Genomic DNA, 21347 nt, shown 5'->3' on the forward strand with positions numbered 1-21347 from the left:
GATCATGAGCCAAAGTCAAGAGTCAGATGCTTAACCAACTGAGCACCCCAGGCACTGCTCTTTTAACTGATTTTTATAGGTGTACTTAATTTTACTGCTTTTGTGCTTCCTCTTTTCTTACTCTTACTTATAAGTTTTCCTTTCTACTCAGTGATTCCACTTCAACATTTCTTGTTGGGCTGATTTTTTCCTGATGAATTTCTTTAATTTTGTGTATCTGGGAAACTCTTTATCTCTCCTATTCTAAATTATAGCTTTGCTGGATAGAGTATTCTTGGCTGCAGGTTTTTTGTTTTAGGATTTTCACTATATTATGCACTCTTCTCTGGCCTGCAAAATTTCTATTGAAAAGTCAGCTGATAGCTTTCTGAGGCTTGCCTTTTATGTAACTTTTCTTGTGCTATTTTAAAAATTCTCTTTATCAGTACCTTTTACCATTTTTTTTAAAGATTTTATTTATTCATTTGACAGAGAGAGATCACAAGTAAGCAGAGAGAGAGGAAGGGAAGCAGGCTCCCTGCTGAGCAGAGAGCCCCATGCGGGACTTGATCCCAGGACCCTGAGATCATGACCTGAGCTGAAGGCAGCGGCTTAACCCACTGAGCCACCCAGGTGCCCCACCTTTTACCATTTTAATTGCTCTGTGTCTTGATGTGACCTCCCTGGGTTGATTTTTTTGGGAGCTCTCTGTGTTTCCTAGATCTGGATTTCTGTTTTCTTCAGATTAAGAAAGTTTGTTTCTTCAAATAAATTTTCTGGCCCTTTTCTCCCTCTTCTCCTTCTGGGATCTCTAGAATGCAGATGTTATTACTTTGACAGTGTCACTAAATTTCCTATTTGTACTAAAAATTTTTTTTTCTCTTTCTTATTTGGCTTGATTGCTTTCCATTACTCTGTCCTCCAGGCCACTGATCTAATCATCTGCTTTCTCTAGTCTACTATTTATTCCATCTAGTTTATTTTTATTTCAGTTATTGTGTTCTTCATCTCTGATTGGTTCTTTTTTATGTTTCTATCTCTTTGTTAAGGGTCTCACTGAGGTCCTCCACTCTTTTCTCAAGTCCAGTGTATATCTTTATGATCATTGCTTTAAATTCTCTATTAGGCAATTATTTATCTCTGTTTCATTCAGTTATCTTGCTGTGATTTTTTAAAATATTTTTTTTATTTTTTAATAAACATATAATGTATTATTAGCCTTACCGGTACAGGTCTGTGAATCACCAGGTTTACATACTTCACAGCACTCACCATTGCACATACCCTTCTCAATGTCCATAACCCCACCACCCTCTCCCTACCCCCCTCACCCAGCTACCCTCAGTTTGTTTTGTGAGATTAAAAGTCTCTTATGGTTTGTCTCTCTCCCAATCCCATCTTGTTTCAATTATTCCTTTCCTACCCCCCAAACACCCCATGTTATATCTCTACTTCCTCATATCAGGGAGATCATATGATAGTTGTCTTTCTCCAATTGACTTATTTCGCTAAGCATAGTACCCTCTAGTTCTATCCATGTCATCGCAACTGGCAAGATTTCATTTCTTTTGATAGCTGCATAGTATTCCATGGTATGTATATGTGTGTGTATATATATATATCTTCATTCCATGGTATGTATGTGTGTGTGTGTACATACACATACCACATCTTCTGTATCCATTCATCTGTTGATGGACATCTAGGTTCTTTCCATATCCATAGTTTGGCTATTGTGGACATTGCTGCTGTAAACATTCAGGTGCATGTGCTCCTTTGGATCACTACGTTTGTATCTTTAGTGTAAACACCCAGTAGTGCAATTGCTGGGTCATAGGGTAGCTCTATTTTCAACTTTTGAGGAACCTCCATGCTGCTTTCCAGAGTGGCTGCACCAGCTTACATTCCCACCAACAGTGTAGGAGGGTTCCCCTTTCTCTGCATCCTCACCAGCATCTGTGAGAATGCTGACTTGTTAATTTTAGCCGTTCTGACTGGTGTGAGGTGGTATCTCATTGTGGTTTTGATTTGTATTTCCCTGATGCGGAGTGATGTGGAACACTTTTTCATGTGTCTGTTGGCCATCTGGATATCTTCTTTGCAAAAATGTCTGTTCATGTCCTCTGCCTGTTTCTTGATTGGATTATTTGTGCTTTGGGTATTGAGTTTGATAAGTTCTTTATAGATTTTGGAAACTAGCCCTTTATATGATATGTCATTTGCAAATATCTTCTCCCATTCTGTCAGTTGTCTTTTGGTTTTGTTAACTGTTTCCTTTGTTGTGCAAAAGTTTTTGATCTTGATGAAGTCCCAATAGTTTATTTTTGCCCTTGCTTCCCTTGCCTTTGGCAATGTTCCTAAAAAGAAGTTGCTGCAACTGAGGTCGAAGAGGTTGCTGCAAAATCCTCAAGGATTTTGATGGATTCCTTTCTCACATTGAGGTCCTTCATCCATTTTGAGTCTATTTTTGTGTGTGGTGTAAGGAAATGGTCCAGTTTCATTTTTCATGTGGCTGTCCAATTTTCCCAACACCATTTGTTGAAGAGGCTGTCTTTTTTTCATTGGACATTCTTTCCTGCTTTGTCAAAGATTAGTTGACCATAGACTTGAGGGTCTATTTCTGGGCTCTCTATTCTGTTCCATTGATCTATGTGTCTGTTTTTGTGCCAGTACCATGCTGTCTTGATGATGACAGCTTTGTAATAGAGCTTGAAGTCTGGAATTGTGATGCCACCAACTTTGGCTTTCTTTTTCAAAATTCCTCTGGCTATTCGGGGTCTTTTCTGGTTCTACATAAATTTTAGGATTATTTGTTCCATTTCTTTGGAAAAAAAGGATGGAATTTTTATAGGGATTGCATTCGATGTGTAGATTGCTTTAGGTAGCATAGACATTTTCACAATATTTGTTCTTCCAATCTATGAGCATGGAACATTTTTCTATTTCTTTGTGTCTTCCTCAATTTCTTTCATGAGTACTGTGTAGTTTTCTGAGTATAGATTCTTTGCCTCTTTGGTTAGGTTTATCCCTATTAGGTATCTAATGGTTTTGGGTGCAAATGTAATGGGGATTGACTCCTTAATTTCTCTTTCTTCTGTCTTGTAAAGAAATTGTTGTCTTGGTGTAAAAAAAAAAAAAAATGCCACTGATTTCTGCGCATTGATTTTATATCCTTACACTTTACTGAATTCCTGTACAAGTTCTAGCAGATTTGGAGTGGAGTCTGTTGGGTTTTCCACATGTAGTATCATATCATCTGCAAAGAGTTATAGTTTGACTTCTTCTTTGTAGATTCGGATGCCTTTAATTTCTTTTTGTTGTCTGATTGCTGAGGCTAGGACTTCTAGTACTATGTTGAATAGCAGTGGTGGTAATGGACATCCTGCCGTATTCTGGACCTTAGCAGAAAAGCTCTCAGTTTTTCTCCATTGAGAATGATATTTACGGTGAGTTTTTCATAGATGGCTTTGATAATATTGATGGCTTTGATAATATCCCTATCCTTTGAAGAGATTTGAATAGAAAAATCATTTTGTCAAATGCTTTTTCAGCATCTATTGAGAGTATCATATGGTTCTTGTTCTTTCTTTTATTAATGTATTGTATCCCATTGATTGATTTGCAGATGTTGAACCAACCTTGCAGCCCTGGAATAAATCCCACTTGGTCATGGTGAATAATCCTTTTAATGTACTGTTGGATCCTATTGGTTAGTATTTTGGTGAGAATTTTCGCATCTGTGTTCATCAAGGATATTGGACTATAGTTCTCTTTTTTGATGGGATCCTTGTCTGTTTTGGGATCAAGGTGATGCTGGCCTCATAAAATGAGTTTGGAAGTTTTCCTTCCATTTCTATTTTTTGGAACGGTTTCAGGAGAATAGGAATTAATTCTTCTTTAAATGTTTGGTAGAATTCCCCTGGGAAGCCATCTGGCTCTGGGCTCTTATTTGTTTAGAGATTTTTGATGACTGTTTCAATCTCCTTTGCTCTGATTTTTGTCCTGTTCTTTCATTTGAGACATACTCCTCTGTCTCCTCATTTAGTCTAACTCCCTGTGTCTGTTTCTGTGTTAGGAATGTCAGCTATGTCTCCTGCTCTTGGAAGTAGTGGCCTTAAGAAGAAGAGGTTCTGTAGTGTCCTGCAGTGCAAGGTTCCCTGTGCACTAGAACCTGGTGTTTCAGAGATATTTCCTATGTGTGTTGTGTGTGCCCTACTGTTGTGTCTCTGTCACTTCAACCTCATGCCAGTCATCTACAATGGCTCTCTTTGCCTGTTCTGTGCAGAGCCTGGTACCTGTGTTGTTAATGGGCCAGTCTGGGGCCACCTTGGGCTTGAGTTGAATCAGACAAGGTGTTTACCAGAGATGCAGTAGCACCAAACTAGAGGGCACCCTCCCTGTGTTGCCTGTCCCCTGAGAAGTTTTTATTGATGGGCAGGGCTTGTGCTCAGACCAGACATCTGTTCTCAGTCCACTGCTGGACCACAGTCAGACTGGTGTGTGATTACCTCCTCTTCTCCCCATGGCAGGAGTCTTTTTGGATTGGTACTGGCCTCTATCTGTGTTGCTTGCATATTGCCCATTTTGTAGTTCTGCTTTGGATGGGCTCTACCCAAGGGCATATTGGAGGGGGCAGGTCTTCAGCAGAATATGGCAGTGGGATGCACTGTTAGCAAGCTAAATAGTAAGTGTTGAAAGCACTGTGGAACTTGCAGTTGTCCTTGTGTTTATGCTGGGGCTGAGAGAGGCAAATGGTGCCTGCCAGTTTTTTTCTCCTGGAGAAGTTTCACAATGATCCCTACCCCTTCACAACACACTCTGAGATTAATAAACAAATCCTCCTGTATACCCCAGGCAGTTTTCAAACTGCTGCTTCTATGCTGTATCTCTGTGGAGCTGTTTTTTTGTGCTGCCCCTTTAAGGAGAGGGACTCAGTTTCCTTTTGGCCTCCTATCTCTTCTAGAGCTGAGCCCACTGATTTTTAAAGTCCCAATTGTTAAGCTCTGCTGACTATAAGAACTCATAAAACTATGCCCCTCTTTTTAAAGCTGTGTGTTATGGGCATTTTTCTTTCCCACATGGGCTTCCCAGTGTGATAGTCTGTTTCTCTCCCCTCTTCACTACCCCAGCATCCTTCCCTTCCATGGAGAGTTGTGAGGGTCTGTTTAGCTCCCCATTATGCCTTACTCTTTCTACCCTCTTCTCTACATTTAGCTGTGGAGAGTCTGTTCTGCCACCCTTCTGGTTGTTTTCTGGGTTATTTACATTGATGTGGATGTTATTTAGTTGTATCCATAGGATGAGGTGAGATTAGGATCCTCCTACTTTGCCATCTTCCCATAAGTCCCTTCTGACGTGTGTGTTTTTGCAGTCCTCCATGTACTGCTTATTATCCAGAGCATCTGGAAAACACTGCCATGACCTAGCTCCAGGAGGGCAGGGATCATTCCTATTCTTTTTATATTTATATTCATTGGTACAATCCCTGTAAGTGCTGACATAAAGACGAGATGGGGAGAGGGAATGATGTATGAAATGAATATGACTTTTCTAATGTAGTGAATTTACCAAGTCTGTGGTATAGCTTCTTGGAGTTCAATTAGTAAAATTCAATACAAGAGAGATAATTTATCCATCTGCATAGATAACTCAAATGTGTTGCTAGTAGGGAATCTAATCAAGGTAATTGAAATCATCTATTACTCTCACATTTGAGTAATGTGCAGAGCTCTTTAAAAAATGAAAACTTTTTGATGGACCCCGGATTGATCTCTATTATTTTTATTATAATGTTTCTTTCTTTTTTTTTTTTAAAGATTGTATTTATTTATTTGTCAGAGAGAGAGACAGAGTGTGTGTGTAAGCACACAAGCAGGGAAATGGGAGGCAGAGGGAGAGGGCAAAGCAGGCTCCCCACTGAACAGGAAGCCCAATGTGGGACTCAATTCCAGGATCCTGGGGCCATGAACTGAGCCAAAGTCAAGCGCTCAACCAACTGAGCCACCCAGGCACCCCATATTATAATGTTTCTTGAACATATGTAAAACTACATATAAATGCTTTATACTTACAGATCTTGTATCATTATAAACCAAGCAAACAAAATTGTAAAACAAATGAAATTCAAGTTAACAACATTAACTTCTTACCATGTGACTCTCCTACTGCCTGCTACAGAGCAGCTTCAGTGTTTGGCCTGCCTTGGCTATCTTGTATATGATTCAGTTCTTCTGCAACTTACATTAAGGAGGTGGCCTCCAGATGAAACAGCATATGCTCGTATTCTCTTTTATTTTAGATTACCATAGAGATGAAAACACACATGAAAAGCTTTTCAGAGAGAAATATCTTATCACAGAAAATGCACCCATGTATTCTACTTTGAGTGGCACTTCTATAACCAAACAACTGATTTGCTAACTTACCCAGTGATTATTTGCACTCATGTTCATTGATTGAACCTGAAGCTGCAAAACAATTTATGTTATCTTCTCTTCTCGGGACCCAGTATTTGTCATCAGTCGTTGTTTTAGTTGAATGAGATGATCCTAGAGTAGAAATATCCAAAGTGTAAGAATGTTGGAGAGTGGGCAACCTCTGTCCTTGATACTGACCAGCAGACCTGGTGGAGTATAGGCACCTGGCATGCTAGCTTCCTGACCCTCCCCAGGAAGGGCCTTTGGTTCTGGCTGTGAATATACCATGTAGCCATCTGTGAGTGACTTGGCTTTCTGCAGGAACTTTGCTTTAAGTGGAAGAGGACATGCTAACCAACTCAGTCTCCTGATAGTTTTAGTTTTCAGTCAAATTAACAACCTGACCATCTGGCTTGTGTGCATGTGTGTGTGTGTGTGTGTGTGAGAGAGAGAGAGAGAGAGGGAGAGATAAAGAGAGAGAGAGAGAGAGACTATTGAGAATTTAGACAATGTGAGTATAACCCTATAGGCCTCACCACCTCTGGATGGCAATAACTGTACTGCCTACTATTAGAAGATAAAACAAAATAATATTTGCAGAGTGTCTATTATGTGTAAGTAATCTCAGTGGATACAATGTGTAGCCATCAGAGCCCCCACCTATACTAAAATGTCCTTTGGGGAAGAGTCGGGGTTGGGGGAACAGGAATAGATTTATACTAATGTGTTACATGAATTTTAAGTCATCTTTAATGCATTTTTAAAAGCATTGGTTCAAAAAAGTATACTTGGTGTGGTTGTACTGTTTTGTTTTTTGGGAAAGGACATAGTAGAGAAGTACTTCCGCGGTCCCTGATTCCTAACATGAAGCTTCAGTGGCTGCCGCCCCTGCTACTTTCCACTTGTCTTAGGAGCACTCTTTGAAGTTGGAAATAATATCCCAAAGGATCTAGAATATATTTAAGGATCCTGGGCAAAAATACTCCTTGAATCATAATGTTTATGTGTTTCTAACAACAAGAAACATCAACTTCGTATCAACAGTGATGTCATTTTCGTGTCATCCATCTCTTTGAGCTATTGGAGTAGATGAAAAGATGACAGTAAAGAACTGCCCCAAGTGAGTAAGCCAAGACCTCTTTGGTTCGTTAATACCATATTTTTTTTTCCTGAGCATCTTGATATTATTGTGTTTATAGTGCCGTTAAGTATCTAGCTCTCCATGGGTCATAGGAATGCTATTGTTTTTAACTATTGCCAAAGTAATTTCTAAGATACTTTCCAAGATTTTAAGGAAGACTTTAACATATTTGCTGGGGGGGCCATCTTCCACCACATTTTTTTTTTTTACAAGAAGCACAGGTCTGCTTAAAACATCATACACATTCTGACCTAGCCATTTTGAGCCTTTATCATGTTTTTCACAGAGGAAACTAGAAATCAAAGAGGAATAGCTTTATTCTATTAGGAGAGTACTGGAACCCACCCATGGTGGTTCCCATTCTGGAAGTCTATGCAAAGTGTGTTTGCAAAATAAACTATCAATTCATTCTTATTTTTGTTATTTGACTGGCAGCCTATGCTCTGAAATCAAATGAGCTGAGAACAAATGACAGGAGCATGCACACACACACACATGCACACACATGTGCGTTCATATACAGGAGGAAAACTGATCCCACTTCTCTTGGGTTCACTGTTGCTAACCCCCCCACCAAAATGTCATGTTACCAGTCACCTCAAATTGCTATATTTTAAGCTGCACCTGTTTTAGAGACTGATGAAAACTGCAAGGAGATTACAGCTATCATTTACTCCAAGATGCCAGGACTCAGATAAAGACCATCCCTACCAAAGGCAATCGAAAAATGAACCTGAGCATATTTAGTATCCTATATAATGGAAGTTGATTGGAAATAACTAAAGATCAAGAGGACTTTGAGACTTCACCAACACAGTTCTGGAAATTCATCATTATCTTTAAGGCCTGAAGCCAGTATTTTGTTTGTGGTCTCACTGATCCAGGGAACCCACATGTGATGATAGGGAAGAGATATGTTGACAAATAATTATAATACACTCTAAAGGACTCCAAGAGAGGTGAGGGCAAGGTGCTACAGGAGGAGGGTAGACAGAGGAGTAAGCAATGTAAGTGGAGAAGCAGGAGATGGAACATGATGAGCCCCCAGTTAACATTTGCTCCATGTAATGCATTTTGTATGAAGTAACACCCTAGCTGGGCTTTACAGGTTGAATAGGAGTTGGCTGGACAGGGAAGAAAGCACTCAGAGAGGAGGAAGGGTTCAAGAAAAGGCTACTTTAATGTAGAAGTTTACACACTTCTGAGGGATATTGGACATAAAATATCAAAATCATAGAGACAAAAGGAGCTTAGATATTACCTAATCCCACCCTCCAATTTTACATGAGGACTAGAGAAGATAAAAAAGTTGCTCAACCTTTGATGAGAGGGAAGACCTTGTCGACTGGATTTTGTGGGGTTTTAAATAGTAACTAAAAAATTAAAATAGTAATTTTAAGTTTACCAATGTTTATATACAAACAAATTTAAAAAGATAATTATTTCTGAAGCACCTGCGTGGCTCAGTCAGTTAAGCATCAGCCTTCAGCTCAGGTCATGATCTCAGGATCCTGGGATCCAGGCCAACGTTGGTCTCGCTGCTCAGCGGGGAGTCTGCTTCTCCCTGTTCCCTCCCCTCCACCCCTCACGTTCTCTCTCTCTTCAAATAAATAATAAATAAAAATGCTTATTTTAAAAATTTAAAAATTAAATTTAAAAATTTAAAAATTAAACAAAAGATAATTATTTCTTTTTTTTTAAGGTTTTATTTATTTATGTGACAGAGAGAGATCACAAATAGGTAAAGAGGCAGGCAGAGAGAGAAAGGGAAGCAGACTCCCCACTGAGCAGAGAGCCCAATGCAAGGCTCCATCCCAAGACCCTGAGATCATGACATGAGCCAAAGGCAGAGGCTTAACTCACTGAGCCACCCAGGCGCCCCAAAGATAATTACTTCTGAAAGTCTGTAATAAACCTGTGGCCCCTTAGCCCTCCTTTCCCCATCCACCACCCACCATTGCCCTCCAGCTCCTGGGAGGCAACTTCCTCTAGTACTTTCCACTTCGTCAGCCATGTCTTGTGGTCCCCTCAGTTTTTAATACTTGTGCCTTTTATTGGTTTTATCACTTCTACTTCCTCTTGCCCCCCCACCAGCCTGAAATATAATCATATCTCTACCTTTTATTAAAGCCACCTGTGGGGTTTTTATTTGTATCATTAGCTACAGAGCCAAGAATTGTACTCAGATTGCACTTACTTTCTTTAAACTATTCCTGAAATTTAAAAATTATTTATATTAAAACCACCTGAGTTTTTTTTTAATAGTTGATGTCTTCCTACACACTGTAACTCTGTTTCATAAAATACCCCCTAGTTACTGTTTTCTACACAGTCAAATCTGTCAGAAAACGTGTCATTCCTCCTCTTCTATTTTGTTTTGGTTTGGGGTTTTATTGAAGAAACTCTTTCAGAAGCCCTCTGTTGTAATCTAGGTACAATTGCTCTTTAGGTCTTTTCCCAGCTTCACACTTGGGGCCTCCCACGCCAGCATCTTGGGAATTACCTTTTTGCTTCTCTGTTGTATTTCCTGTTTCCTGGATTACTCCTTCTTAGTTTATTTCCTTATTGCTCAGAGGTAGGTTTATGTATTTGGGTGAGGGGAGGGATGACTTGTTACTCCAATAATACTCCAAGAAAAGGTGAACAAAGAGATTTTTGTTTTTAAAACACTGTAAGCCTAAAAATGTCTTTATTTTATCCTTATATTTGATTGATAGTCTGGGTGCAGAATTTGAGGTGGAAAATTATTTTCTCCTCGGTCATTTGAAGGCATTGCTCTATTCTTTGTGAGTTTCTCCTTGAGCTGTTGAGAGGACCAGTAATGCCTTGATTCCTGATCTTTGAATGTGGCCTGATTTTTTCAGAATCTTTTCTTTTTTCTGATTTACTAAAATTTCACAATCATGCCTATCAGGCCTTTTTTCATTCATTGTGTTGAACACATGGGTGGATCTTTCCTAGTCCTTACATCTGAGAAACTTGTTCTCTTCTCTTGATAACAGCTCTCCCCGCCCCATTCCTTTATCCTCTTCTCCCTTTCTGGAACCCTATTGTTCAAATATTTTATGTTTATTTATAATGATCTTTGAATATGCTTATCTTCTCTGTTCTACCTCTCTACTCAATGGGATCGTTTTCTGGGAGATTTCCTAGGCTTCCTCTTTCAAGACATGTATTAACTTTCTCATTTCTATTAAATATATTTTTAACTTATCAGAGGTTCTTATTTTCAGATTCTTCCTCGTATGGTCTGCTCTTCTTCTTTTATGGAAATCATTTCTTGTATCTCTCTAAGAATATTAATTAAATTTACTTTTGAGTTTTCTTCTGTTTCTTTGAGTGTGGGTTTTTTCTTTTGTTTTGTTTTGTTTCTTGTTTTGCTTGGTCTCATTTGGTCTTTGTCCTTACAACAGTCTGATGATCCTTGGCTCCCTGTTTATATCAAAAAGTCAAACTGTAGAAAGCTGGCTGGAACTTCTGGGTGCGTGAGTGGCCTATGACCACTGGCAAGCTTCCTATAGACGGGTCAGAAGGTGAGCTGGGATTTTCACTGAGGAACTCCAAATATCAGTAACTCTGCTAACTCTTGTCACCTTGAGTTCATGACCCTTCCTGAGACTTCTGTGAGGCAAATTGGCTTATTTCTCATCAACACTAAATTTGCATTTTGTCTTCTCTGTGAAGTGATTTACCATCTTCCATCCACTTTCTCTATCCATATATTGTCATAGGAAAGGTATTTCCTATAGTTGAATTAAAAAACAGAGTTTGTTTTGCTTTATTATTCTTTTTGTGTTCTGGGAATATTTTGAAAGTAGGCAGGAGAAACATCTGTATTTCACCACCTAGCACTGGATTTTAGAGACATTTTTATGAGGATGACAAGAAAGGAAAGAGACTTGTAGGGGTTTGGTAGGCAAAATTATCAAGATTTCCTCCCAAAATTCTGGTCCTATTTATTCAGTCAAACGCTAATCTGAGGATTGCTATGAAGAACTTTGCAAATAGAATTAAGGCTACTAAGGAGAAGGGCATCTTGGATTTTCCAAGTGGGCCCAACATAATCACTTGGGCCTTTAAACTGGGAAGAAGGCAGAAGGGAATCAGGAAAGATGACGTGGAAGGAGAGGTCAGAGAGATGAGAAGGTTGAGAAGGCCTGCTCTGCAATTGTTGGTTTTGAAGATGTAGGGGACCATGAGCCAAGGAATGTGATCAGCCTGGAAGCTGAGAAAAAACACTGTTCCCTCCTGGAGCTCTGACCCCAAATGCTCCACCAGCATGAATGGTCTGGAACTGGATTCTCCCCCAGAACTTCCCAGTAAGAGCCTAGGCTCCTGTCACTCTGATTGAAGCTTGGCACCCAGCAGTGCACCCAGCCAAGCCCCCTCGACTTCTGACCTACAGATTGTCAGTGGTGGCTTTGAAAATTCATATTCCCATGTGGTCATTTGTTACAGCAACAGGAGAAAACAAATACAGGGAGACTACTTCAGTGTGTGAAAGGCAGAGACAAAGATAGGGAATGAGACAGGAACTTTCTCGTTGTACATTGTGAGTGGAGAAGCCCTCAGGCATTCCTGAGAAGATTGCACTCCACATGAAATGGAGCCATAAAAAAGTTCAGCACTGTGAATTTCAGCTTCGAGTTAGGAGGGTAGGAATTATTACCAAAAAGAGAGAGTCATGTTGTTTGGACATGTGTTGTTGATTATTATGGTAACGAAAGGACCCTTCTCATTTTGCCTGCCCTGTGTATCCCTCCCCACACTGGCCATAGGCTTGGCCATGTGAGCTCATTTGGTCATCTATGTACCAGCAAACATGACACAAGCAGTGTTGATAAACACTTGTGTGTTGGGATTTGCTTCTTTGGAACACTGTGGACACCTTGGGAGGAAGTCTGCTGCTGGGAATGGGAGGAAGGGGAAGCCTGAAGGATTACAGATTTATTATAAAGTCTTTAAAAATAATTGTCCTAATCTATTTGCATGCATGCAAACATTGCTCAGTTTAAAAGTTAGTATTTTAGGGGCACCTGGGTAGTTCAGTGGGTTAAAGCCTCTGCCTTCAGCTCAGGTCATGATCCCAGGGTTCTAGGATAGAGCCCCACATCGGGCTCTCTGCTCAGCGGGGAGCCTGCTTCCCTACCCCCCCCCACTGCCTCCCCCCCACTGCCTGCCTTCCCTCCCCCCCACTGCCTGCCTCTCTGCCTAATTGTGATCTCTCTGTGTCAAATAAATAAAAAAAAATCTTTAAAAAAAATAAAATAAAAGTTAGTATATTAAAAAGCACAAAATCTAGTGCAGGAGGCCTCTGCTCTCATCTGGCTTCCAACTCTGAGATTTTCAACTCTGCCCATTATCTCTATTATCATCACAAAAGACCCAGACTCCTTAAGAGGCACTGGCAAGATTGAGAAGGAGGGTGAAGGAATTACCGCATGCATATTAATTTCTCTTCTTTTATCCTGTCTCATAAGTAAAAAAAATCATTCTCGTTGTGGTTGAGTGGGTGGTAGTGGTTCACGTCTCCATGTCTAATTTCATAAATATGTGCTTCAATTAGCTTTTGCAAACAAAATAACTAAATCCTCATTCAATTTTCTATTTTAGAAGGGCCATTAATCTGGAAAACAAATAAAAATAAATTAATTTTTAATGGCTAATGTATATTTTTTTCAAAATGAGACTTATAATGCTAATATAACTTTAAATAGAAACTATAAGACCCCAAACTCCTGTTTTCTCTCTTACTGAGCTGATTCTTTCATTCAGCCTATCTAAGGGTCAAAGTCAAGCATAGTCAGAGAACCATTTAAGAAGAGTCTGTGATTTTTTTTCACCTGCTGTCTTTTTGTTTTTAAGACTGAGAGCAATCTAATCTTCCCTAAGCAGTCTGACTCAAGAACTGTATCTTTTCCACCAGGCACTATTAATAGGAAGAAGCTGGACAAAGAATTCAGAAATCAAAGTACAATAAAACCTCATTTAATGGGAATGTTCAGGGGATGTGTCATTCTGGTTAATTAAGTTTTCTGGTTAACTAAAAATTAACCCGACACCCTTTGCTCACATCTTTCCATAAAAATCTTTCTAAAATGCATTAGCCTCTTTAATGCCTTAGAAAGTGTAGGGTGGTAGGTGTAATTGAATCTTTGTTTGATGATCGAAGTCCTTGCAGTGCCCCAGAAAGATCATTATAAACATAAATACTCATTGTGCTGTATGGTAGTTGTAGATGGTCTAGGAGATTGTGTTGAATGGGTAATCAGCTCAAGATATAATCTGAAGGAGTATTTGTGTGTCTGTGTCTGTGTCTGATATACATCACATGTATTCCATTTATGTCTATGTACCTTTGTGCTCTTCTCTTGAAATCAGAAAGTAGAAAAATAATCAAGGGTCCCAATTCATTTTTTTTTGTATGATCATAATTAGACTTAGAAAGGAGTGACATGGCCATAATATTTCTTTAGGATCTTTTTGCCTTTACCTTCTAAAAATACAACTAAATCACAGACAGTGTAACAACACAACTATTTTCAGTTCTTACTGTCTAGTGGCCACCATAGGCATGATTATTTCTGCAAATTGTGATCATAGTATAATGTAATTTTGTATCTTGCTTTATTTACTTAATACCATATAAGAAACATTTTCTATGTTGCCACACAGTCTTCATATTCTTTTATTCATTCATTCAACAAATATTTATTGACTGCCTAAGATGTACTTAATAGTCACTGTTCTAGATTCTGGATACATAAGCAGGGAACAATAAGGACAGAAATCCCTACCTTTACGAGGCTTACATTATTGTAGATTATCATTTTAAATAGCTGCATAGCTCCCTTTTGCTTTTAATATATTTTTGTACTTATTTGGTGGCCCCCTTTCACACCTTGGTGCCCTAAACAACTTACGTCGTCTCTATAATATTCTCTATGGACATTAGCTTTTGGGATGCTGTAAACTCACTCACCTGAAGGTGGGGGATGGGGACCAATAACAGCAAAAAAGCACTTATATACCCCTTCAGCCTGTCCCAGGGTGAAGCACTTGTTCTAAGCCCTGTATTCTACATTCAGTTTGTACAATAGCCCTATGAGGTTGGTACGAGTAATAGGCCCATATTTTAGGAGAGGAAACTGAGGCACAAACAAAGATATGAAATGATATTTTGGGAGGACATTGAAGCAATCATTCTGAATAACAGTAATAACGAACTTAATTTTTACTTGTGTCATTATTTTTTAATTTTATTTGGGTCAGATTTTACTTGTGCTAGGTATTGTTCTGAGCCTATAAATTCATTTAATCCTCACAATTCTAGGAGGGTCTCAGTGACTCAGTCGGTAGAGCATCCAACACTTGGTTTCAGCTCAGGTCATGATCTTAGGGTCGTGAGATCAAGCCCTGTGTTGGGCATGAAGCCTGCTTAAGATTCTCTCCCTCTCCTTCTGCCCTGCTCTCTCATGCCTGCTTGCTCTCTCTCAAAAAAAAAAAAAAATCACAATTCTAATTTAAAAGTGAGGAGACTGAGGCTTACATCAGTAAGTAACCTGTCAAAAATCACACAGCTAGTAAATGATAGAAATAGAGTTTGAATCCTGGCAGTCTTACAGAGTAGATACTCTCAGTTACTTGCCTCTCCTCAACTGATATTTTAACATCTGATTCTTCCAGAGGGTGTTTGTATTTTAAGAGTAGAAAGGGGAAACTATTGCATCCCTAATGTGGGACCTCTGAAGCAGGAAATTATGATCCTTCTCCATTGACAGTACCATTTGGACTCTGCCATTTTCACCCCAAGGACAATTTGACCAGATTACTAGCAAACATTGGACTTGGGAGAAATAACTAGCTGACAATGGCTAATGATGTTCACAAATAAAATTTTTTATAAAAAGCACAAAGCCTGCAGAGGAATGATACCTTCTTGGTGATACTGAAAGCTAAAAATTGATGTGGAAAATTAGACTCATAAAAATTATCAACATAAGATAAAACTCTAGTCATTAGACCTTCTTAATAACATTTAGGTCTGTCCAATTTGACCCAGATAAAATTGGAATTAGTAAAAATGAGGGCAACAAAAGAAAACCCAGAGTGGCAAAAATATAATCAATAAAGTTTCATATGGACAAATCTTTGAATGATGAATCAAACCTCTGTTGGAAATTTTACATAAAGGAGAACTGATTCCAATGAAAATAACTTCAGTAAATTAAAAATGGGAGTATAAAACAAAAATGGAAATGGTTTCACTACAGTATATAGAAAATTTATCAAGGATTTAAATGATCATAATAACATTTGCCAGGAAAATGTGGATCAGTTCTTTGAAGATGAAAATTCATTAATGTGAATGTCATCCTGGTGACATTATCTTATTCATAGATGCTGGGACAAAACATGTTCAATGTCAAACAATGGAACCAATCATCCTATATTAAAAGTAGCATGGCAGAGGTATATGTCTGAACTCGTTAGTACCTACCCAGAATGCACTCCACCTCTTTTGTTCAGGTATCCACTACCATTAGCCTATATTATACATCTTTTTTAATCAGTTCAGTGCTTTTTTTTTTTTTTTAAGATTTTATTTATTTATTTGACAGAGAGAAATCACAAGTAGATGGAGAGGCAAACGGAGAGAGAGAGAGGGAAGCAGGTTCCCTGCTGAGCAGAGAGCCCGATGCGGGACTCGATCCCAGGACCCTGAGATCGTGACCTGAGCCGAAGGCAGTGGCTCAACCCACTGAGCCACCCAGGCGCCCAGTTCAGTACTTTTAAACAGTCCCTAGAATTTAGTTTGAACCTCAAACTTAATTTGATATTTAGACTTAGAAGCAATAAACAAACGTGTATTGATCATCTGCTGTCCGCCTCAGCTACATTAGCAGCTGTGGGCACTCATCCAAGAAGACCCAATCCTGGATTTCAAGGAACACAAGAAATTAGGAGGTAGAGACACAGGATGGCATGATTGAGAATACAAGAGAATATAGGACAGAAAATAAAGAAGCAGCAACTCAGAGATGTAGAACACCCTTTCTAAATGCAGTTCAACCCAGAGCATGGGACTAAGCATTCAATAAGCACATGGTAAGTGCTGAAGAGATCGATGTTTGGAACTGTTTTGTTTTGAAAGTTGAATAAGATTTATACAATAGAAATAGAGGAGGACATCAAAAATCAGGAAAAAAAAAAAAAAGATCTGAATTAAATGTTTCCTTCTCTGTGCTCTCATAGCACTCTGTCTTGTACAGCAGCTTTCCCTTGGCATCATAAACACTTACACACATAGCTGTCTCTTCTACTGGACCCACTTTGGGGGTAAGGACTGTGTCTTACTAACCTTTAGAACCTCAGCACTTACTCAATATCTGTTGCATAATGGTTCCTCAATAATATTTGATAAACAAACTAAGGAAAAATTGACTGAGTGCACAAACCAAGAGGAAAGCCCAGAAGATGCTCAGGGCTCAGTGAGTTAGCTAGTTTGGGGTGGAAGCAGAACTAATCTGGAAGCGTTGCCTGTGGGTCTACGCTGGACTTTATTCCGCAGGCAGTGGAGGACCATGGTAGGTGTTCAGCATAGTAATTATGAAACATTGAAGTGATCCTGATAATAACAGCAGCCACCCTTTATTGACCAGACTAAGTGTTTTGTGTTTGTTCACTTGTTTAACCCTCATCATTCTAAGGATTAGGTGATATTAACTCCGTTTGTGTCGACTGTATCTCTCAGAGACTGAGGAAATTACTTAGAATCGCAGAGTCAGCAGATGGCTTCACCAAGGCTAGAACCCTGGTGTGTTTGACTGCAATTCCCATGCCTCCTACCAGCCACAGGGCTCCCGCAGGGACTCTGGTGATGACAGGAAGCATGACTAGGACAATGCTTGGACCATTTGTGCTCTTACACTTAGGTCTCTGAAATATGAAAATGCAGATTTGTCATTGTGTGAATCAAGTGGAGATTTACTGATGAAAAGAGATATACTTCCTCTCCTGGTGTGCTTTAATCAATATCTCTCCCAAGCCTGAGATCTCTCCTCAGATGAATTGCTCAGAACACGGGAACAGAAAGAGAAATGGTCTGTTACTGTAAGATCAAGTCTGACTTCATCTCTGCCTGCAATTAATTACTCTCAATCAGATAACTCAAAAGGTGTCAGGTTTTGCATGATGAACTTAAAAGGAGAATTTCTGTGCCCTATCCTCTTCTGACCTTGTTTAATCACCTGAATATTTGCATTTAGTATTTGACAAATGCTAACATCTACTGTTGGGGGTTCATGATAGTAAACCCACAAATTCTTTCCATTTTTAGAAATATAGTTCACTGTGAATTAATTTTGACTCATTTCAATAACAGTGATAATACTACATTCATTTGCTATTTCAATAGCTATTACTTGCATCTTGACACAAATTGCTTTGTAATTCGGTCTTTATTTTTTGGTTGCCTGAAATAATATCCTCGGTAGGTAAGGCCTTTCATCAAGAAATTGCTCCCAAATATTCTGTGTTCTAATGCCACCTTATTCTCTTTGGAGCATAATTTCAGTGAACTCATGGAAGATTTGAAATCCAATGTCTGTCTACTGCTAACGTACCAGGAACAATAAATGGCCCTTTTTTTTGTAAGTGATTAAATAACAAAGTGCAGCTTAGGCATCTCCTAATCACCAGGCCCAAATCATGCTATTGAATGAACTCTCCAACTGTGGCAGAAATCTTCCTAATACACAGGAGGAAAAGAGATGAAAGAAGCCAGCCTTTCAAAGCTTTGTGGCATGGAAGGACCGTGACTGTTATCTTCCTGGGAGACCATTGACATCACATCAAGGTTGAATTACTGGTTTAGCTGAATGGGTCTGGGAGGATGAATCTAAAATCAAATGCCAGTTGAAGAGCACAATCTCTGAAGAAAGGCAGTGGATGCAATCGAACAATCATACGTGAGGGGATATAAGTTTGGTTTATTCCAGAAGTGAGAGTGACTGAATCTTCTTGTCACTTGGTGATCAATACATATTCTGGAAAAAAACTCTTGCGTTCCAGGTGCCTTCCAGGCTGAGGATTAGGTAGAACTCTCCCTCTGCTCCCTCCTCATCTAATTTGACCTTCTCATTGCACCTTTACTAACGGAAAACTAACTCTAATTATCTGCAACACTTGGGGCTTACACTCCCTATCTATCTTTACTCTATTGAGGGAACTGCTTTTTCTTAAGAAATTAAATAATAAAGTTATAGATGATCCTCATTGTATGCTCATTTTTGTGGCACTGAAATTGTGACTCAGAGCACTTCGTGTTGGACTAAACACATTGGGTGGTGTTGTGTTTGACAAATGTTTCAATCTGAATGTAAGCTCTGTTCTCTGAGATCTTGATAGTGGCTCAGTCGTTAAGCCTCTGCCTCTGGCTCAGGTCATGATCCCAGGGTCCTTGGATCGAGCCCCACATTGGGCTTCCCAGTCAACGGGAAGCCTGCTTCTCCCTCTCCCACTCCTGCTGCTTGTGTTCCTTCTCCCTCTATCAAATAAATAAATAAAATCTTTTTTAAAAAGAAAAGAAAAGAAATGCAGGATCTCGGGCTACATTGTGCACCTGCTGAATCAGAATATGCTTTTGAACAGGAGTCCCAGGTAAGTCCTATCTTCATTAGAGTTTGAGGTGTGCTGCCTCAGAGGGAAGGTGGGTAGGAGGGAACACTGCCGAATGCTTGAGGGAACATCTAAACTGATTGGTCAGAAGGGTGCCTAGGGGGCTCAGTTGGTTAAGACTCAGATTTGATTTCAGCTCAGGTCCTGATCTCAGGGTTGTTAGATCAATCCTTGCATTTCGCTGGGCATAACACCTACCTAAGATTCTCTCTCTCCCTATCTCTCTCCCTCTGTCCATCCCTTCACCTTCTCCCTCTCTAAAAAAGAAATAAATAAAAATAAAATGATTGGTCAGAAGATTTAGTGGAGGAAGGTAATGGGTGGAACACTATCTTGGAAACTGGGAGGAATGGTTTCTCAGAAGCCCAAAAGGGACATTTAGTAAGGATAAAGTTGGACGCCCCACATCAACTTGTAGAAAACTTGGGGAGAGTATGTCTGTAAAATCCTACTGGATTTGGCACAAGGGAGGTTCTTGGGGCAGAGAAGAAAGCCAGATTGTGGGAAAGTATGATCTGGAAAGAGTGACTGAAGGGTTTGACTAACTTGAGAAGTTTGGCAGCTTTGGTGCTGAAAAGAGATTGGAGAACTCACTGTGAGTTTTGGGAGCCCTGGGTAAAGAAAGGCAAAGGGAAGGCAGTGATAAGGGCGTGATTGAAAATGGCTGCGTGATGGACATTGGGGAGGGTATGTGCTATGGTGAGTGCTGTGACTTGTGTAAGACTGATGATTCACAGACCTGTACCCTGAAACCAATAGTACATTATATGTTAATTTGAAAAAAATAAAAAAAGAAAATGTATGCAGAAGAATAGTGCTTTCAGGGCTGGGCTGTGGTAGAATTCCCTGTACAGGTAGGGGAGAGCTTTTAATTGGAGGAGGCTCTGAGTTCCTGGTACAAAGGAGGGGAACTGTAGAGCATGAAAAGATAAATGAGGAAACTTATCCCAATGTGAGAGGAAGTCCTCTCAGGCCAGTGGGAGGGAAAGCCTTCTACCAAGAACTGAGAAGAATCCAAAGGAGGCTGAATAGATAAATAATGCTTTGTGTTTTGTGTTTTTTGGGGTTTTGTGTGTGTGAGTGTGTGTGTGTGTGTGTGTGTGTGTTTTAAAATGAAACAACCAAACAAATCCTTACAGCGATGAAGAGAATCTTTACATTCCTTTACTTGAGGTCACAAAATATCTTTAATAAACAGTATGATAGGTTTCTTGATTAGATTTCTGGGTTTCAGATTTCAGCAGCTTGGGAGCTATTGCTATGGTTAGCAGATGCTCTATATAAGCTTAGCATCTTGGGCTCCATGGAGCAAAAGCATCCCAGTTTGTTCTACATGTCAAGTGTTCCCTTTTCACATACAACAGTTTGATATCTGACCCCCGGGGTCTATTGAATTTGTAATCTTGAAACTCATAGTCACCACCAATTGATATATCCAGTGGTCTTTTTCCAGTTATCTTCTCCCTGCTTTTCTACAACATTTGAAAAAAAGAACCATTCCTCTTTCAATAAAACTGGCTTATATACAATTCTTAGAAGAAACTATTACAAATTATTTGTTTAAGAGTTATTTATATGAGGGGAGCCTGGGTGGCTCAGCGGATTAAGCCTCTGCCTTCTGCTCGGGTCATGATCTCAGGGTCCTGGGATCAAGCCCCACATCGGGCTCTTTGCTCAGCAGGGAGCCTGCTTCCTCCTCTCTCTCTCTGCCTGCCTCTCTGCCTACTTGTGATCTTTCTCTCTGTCCAATAAATAAATAAAATCTTAAAAAAAAAAAGTTATTTATGTGAAAGAGAGAGAGGGAGGGAAAAAGGGAGGGACAGAGGGAGAGGAAGAGAGTCTCAATTGAGACTCTCCACTGGGCATGGAGCCTGAGGTGGGGCTCGATCTCATGACCTTGAGATCAAGACTTGAGCCAAAATCAAGAGTCAGGTATGCAACTGACTGAGCGTTCCAGATGCCCCTAGAAATTATTTCTCTAATCAAGTGACCAAGCTACTGAATCTCAAGATCTCAACAAATGTTGCATCTTATTATTTTCGTTGAAGAATGAGACCTTCTATTTGATTATTTCTAGTAAATAGCAATTTTGTTTCTCCGGTGGTTTCAGCTTTCCAAACAGTCAAGACAGA

This window comes from Mustela nivalis, assembly GCF_964662115.1.
Source record: "Mustela nivalis genome assembly, chromosome: 1".
In the NCBI taxonomy this organism is placed as follows: Eukaryota; Metazoa; Chordata; class Mammalia; order Carnivora; family Mustelidae; genus Mustela; species Mustela nivalis.